Below are 5,212 nucleotides of genomic sequence, written 5' to 3' on the forward strand. Positions count from 1 at the left end.
AAACATTCTTGATAATAGCACCCTTAGATCAAAAGAAATACTAGTAATCTTGTTGATAGATTATTTAGACCAAAAATTTATTTATTCATTTATTTATTTATTTACCTATTTTTTTTTAACTTTTTTTTTTATTTTTGAGACAGAGAGAAACAGAGAATGAATGGGAGAGAGGCAGAGAGATAGGGAGACACAGAATCGGAAGCGGGCTCCAGGTTCTGAGCCATCCCCAGAGCCTGACACGGGGCTCAAACTCACGGACCAGGAAATCGTGACCTGAGCTGAAGTCGGATGCTTAACCGACTGAGCCACCCAGGCGCCCCTATTTACCTATTTTTTAATATGGAACACTTTATGGATTCACATGTCATCCTTGCACAGGGCCATGCTAATCTTCTCTGTATCTTCTTAGAGTATGTGCTGCTGAAGCAAGCACTAGACCAAAAATTTAATCAGTAGTCTGTGTGGTGGCCTGAGAGGTGCCTTGAGAGCTGCCAACAATAACTGCTTGCGGAAAATGGAGCTTGGCTGCGCAGTGTAGTCTGTGACATCTGTAGATTGTGCAAGAGGTCCCTGTGGGATTGGATAGACCTCTGGGTGGGAACAAACAGAAGCAACACAAAGTACAAAGGCTGAAAATCCAAGAAGTCTAAACTCAGATTTGGAAATTCAGAATCTTTACGAGGGGTACATTATTAAAGTGGAAGGGCATAAACTATTTAATATATATATATGTTATATACATATATATAACTTCATAGATATCTTATAAAGATTTTATAAACACAAGATGTATTCGTTTCCATTTATACTGTAGCCCTAAACGCCACTAAATGTTAGGAGTAGGTTGGTTATCAAATTCTATCAGAACATATAAAGAAGAAGTAAAGAAAGATTATTACATAAGTAGACTGAGCCATATTTTAAATCTCCATTTTGAATTTGCTTTACTTCTCACTTATACAGCTTAAATAAAGAGAATCACTTGAGACAAATTGGAATAGACGGATTGTATGATGTTATTAGAGTTTGGTTTTCTTCTAATTAGTCATTTTAAACAATTTTGTATAGATAGAACTGACAATGTGGAACTTATAGGTAAAACCAGTGGTAAAAAATTCACAATAGAAATTTAAAACATTATCTCAGTTGATGATATCACCCAGAGAAACATATCGATTTTCACATGTAAACCCAAATATGTAATATTTAGCTATGGATTCACCAATACAACTTAACCCTTACTGTTCCACCCAGTGAAATATAACTTTGCTTCATATATAGGTATATGCATATGTAAAAATTAAGTGATCTATACACTTAAGATCTGTGCACTTTATAATGGGTTATGTCTCAGTAAATCTCTTAAAACAAAAATTTGCTTTGATTATTAAAATTATTTGGGTACCACTATCTTCTTGTTAACTGCTTTTCCCTCTAGTGAGGAGTATCCATTTGAAAAATTACTAACCAAAAAAGAATTCTTTAAAGTTTCAAAGTTATATATTTCCCACAATGTATGAAAACTATGTCAATAAATAGATTTGATTTCATTTTTCACATATGAGATCTCCATTAACAGCAACAACAAAAAATTAAAATATTGTTAATGTTAGAGCAAAATTAAACTTGTTAGTACTCCTTTAACTTAAGAATATCTGTGTATGTCTATTTTAATGGTCTTCTCTTTTCAAAACATCGTTAAAGTGATGTAAAATATATTCTTTTGAGGGAAAGAAATATACAGCAAAGGGGCTAATATTTTGGTAAGACTGCCATAAAAGAAAACGGCACAAAACAGAAAAACATAATCATTGAGTGAACCATCTGGTGATTATAAATAAGAATTCAGAAGACATTCCATTCTTAAATGGAATTAAATGGAATTTTCATCACTTCTAAACCATATTTCCCCACCATATAGTATATGTAAACGGCATAATTCAGTGAGTAAGGAGATTCTCCCTACCCCAGAGCCAGAGAATACACAGTGAGGTCCAAAACATTCTCTTTTTTCTTTCTTTTTTTTTTTTTTTTTTTTTTTTTTTTTTTAAGTAGGCTCCATGCCCAACATGGAGCTTGAATGCATGTCGCTGAGACTGAGAGTTGCGTTCTCTACCAACTGAGCCAGCCAGGCACCCCAAAACACCCTTTAAAACAGCAAGCACATAGGGCTGCTTGGGTGGTTCAGTGGGTTAAGCATCTGACTCTGGATTTCAGCTGCCACTATAATCTCACGCTTAATGAGTTTGAATCTCAAATGGGGCTCTTCACTGACACTGTGGAGCCTGCTTGGGATTCTCTTTATCCCTCTCTCTTTGCCCTCCCCTGCTTGTGCTCTTTCTCAAAATAAATAAATAAATAGACATTTATAAAATATATTTTAGAAAACAGCAAAAATAAGATAAGGCAAAAAACAAAAGACTAGAAAACATGGGAAGGAGAAAGAGTCTACAGTTGGGGAAATTGTTTTGTTATGACCCTTCTGGAAAAAAATAGAAAGTTATATCTCATTCAGGCTATGAGTCTGTACCTTTGTCTATTCTATCATTTTATTGATCCATTTGTCAAAAGAAGGGAAGTATAATACTTCTTATACCATGGACATATTTTGACAAGACTGAAATTTAGCGTCATTGATTTTACACAGTTGGTGGTCACCTCATTCACCTGCAGTCACATGTAGCCCTTGGCTTCTCCTCTTTTGCCTGCTATTAGTTTTTATTTGTCTATATGACTTAGAGTTTGTATCAGTCATGAAAAAGACAAAAGAACATTATTTGTAGTCATTTTGAATATAGATATTAATGTATGTAAAAGATAAAAGGTAAAAAGAGATGAAATATTTTAGTTTGATAGCTCTGGGTGCTTTTTGAGAGCTTATAATTTTGAACAGTAAATTCTTTTTTTTTTTTATTTTTTAATGTTTATTTTTGAAAGAGAGGGAGAGGGTGCATGTGAAAGCGGGGGAGGGGCAGAGGGAGAGAGAAACACAGAATCCAAAGTAGACTCCAGGCTCTGACCTGTCATCACAGAGCCCGACACAGGGTGCAAACCCAGCAACCGTGAGATCATGACCTGAGCTGAAGTCAGGTGCTTAACTGACTGAACCACCCAGGTGCCCCTTGAAGAGTAAATGCTATTGAAGTGGAATGAAATCCACAATCAAATGACATGTGATAAGCTGAACTATAGACTTTTTTGAATCTTGGTATTAAGAAAATTAATTGAATCATAACTTTAAGCATACAGTTTGCCGTTTTAATTTTTTTTAATGTTTTATTTATTTTTGAGACAGGGAGAGACAGAGCATGAACAGGGGAGGGTCAGAGAGAGGGAGACACAGAATCTGAAACAGGCTCCAGGCTCTGAGCTGTCAGCACAGAGCCCGACGTGGGGCTCGAACTCACGGACCGCAAGATCATGACCTGAGCCGAAGTCGGCCGCTTAACCGACTGAGCCACCCAGGCACCCCATACAGTTTGCCATTTTAGAATGGAACAGTATTTCCATTATGCATTTTGTACGTGAAAGCATAAATTATGAGGATATAGTGGGATATTTAATTTTTTAACAAGATTATTGACTGTTTAGGACATATTTTAAAATGGTTAGTGTTTATATCAACTTCTCTCTTTTTTCTTTTTATCTACAAGAATTTCATTGAAAACCTATGCTGTTGATGAGAATTCAGTAAATTGATGTTTAAAAGATAATCATCTTTAGTTTACTCATTCATACATTTCAACAGAGTAAGAATATTTTTATTGAAGTCCATAAATCTGAAATAATGTCTTTCACATATGCATATTATAAGTCAAATTAATTTCTGATTGTCTGGATGAATATTTTGCCTAGATTCTTCTAGTTACTTTCCCTTGAAAATTACTAGCCAATGTATTATTTATCAACTCAGCAAGTGGTATTAACATAAATGCATCTTTTTATTTCCCTGATAATTTGGTATAAGTAGGGTTATACACAGGCACACATGCACAAAAAGACATATTATGTGGAAGATATTTGATTTAAAAATATTATTAAATAGAATGTTTTATTGAAATAGCATTCACATCATCATTGGAACAAAAATCTGATGCCTTTATAAATGCTTTTTAAACTTAATTTGTTGGTGCTGAGAGAACTGGACAGCAACATACAGAAGGTTGAAACTAGACCACTTTCTCACACCATTCACAAAAATAAACTCAAAATGGGTAAAGGACTTGAATGAGAGACAGGAAAACATCAAAACTCTAGAGGAGAAAGCAGGAAAAGACCTCTCTGACCTCAGCCGTAGCAATTTCTTACTTGACACATCCCCAAAGGCAAGGGAATTAAAAGCAAAAATGAACTACTGGGACCTCATGAAGATAAAAAGCTTCTGCACAGCAAAGGAAACAACCAACAAAACTAAAAGGCAACCAAGGGAATGGGAAAAGATATTTGCAAATGACATATCGGACAAAGGGCTAGTATCCAAAATCTATAAAGAGCTCACCAAACTCCACACCCGAAAAACAAATAACCCAGTGAAGAAATGGGCAGAAAACATGAATAGACACTTCTCTAAAGAAGACGTCCAGATGGCCAACAGGCACATGAAAAGATGCTCAACGTTGCTCCTCATCAGGGAAATACAAATCAAAACCACACTCAGATATCACCTCACGCCAGTCAGAGTGGCCAAAATGAACAAATCAGGAGACTATAGATGCTGGAGAGGATGTGGAGAAACGGGAACCCTCTTGCACTGTTGGTGGGAATGCAAACTGGTGCAGCCACTCTGGAAAACAGTGTGGAGCTTCCTCAAAAAATTAAAAATAGACCTACCCTATGACCCAGCAATAGCACTGCTAAGAATTTACCCAAGGGATACAGGAGTGCTGATGCATAGGGGCACTTGTACCCCAATGTTTATAGCAGTACTCTCAACAATAGCCAAATTATGGAAAGAGCCTAAATGTCCGTCAACTGATGAATGGATAAAGAAATTGTGGTTTATATACATAATGGAGTACTACGTGGCAATGAGAAAGAATGAAATCTGGCCCTTTGTAGCAACTTGGATGGAACTGGAGAGTGTGATGCTAAGTGAAATAAGCCATACAGAGAAAGACAGATACCATATGGTTTCACTCTTATGTGGATCCTGAGAAACTTAACAGAAACCCATGGGGGAGGGGAAGGAAAAAAAAAGAGGTTAGAGTGGGAG

General features: G+C 36.0%; 1 pseudogene; it reads right to left on the bottom strand.

The window, feature by feature from the left end:
• Window positions 1–333: 333 nt before the first annotated feature.
• LOC122218799 lies at window positions 334–433 on the bottom strand (annotated as a pseudogene).
• Window positions 434–5,212: the final 4,779 nt, after the last annotated feature.

Source organism: Panthera leo, chromosome B1 (assembly GCF_018350215.1).
Source record: "Panthera leo isolate Ple1 chromosome B1, P.leo_Ple1_pat1.1, whole genome shotgun sequence".
In the NCBI taxonomy this organism is placed as follows: Eukaryota; Metazoa; Chordata; class Mammalia; order Carnivora; family Felidae; genus Panthera; species Panthera leo.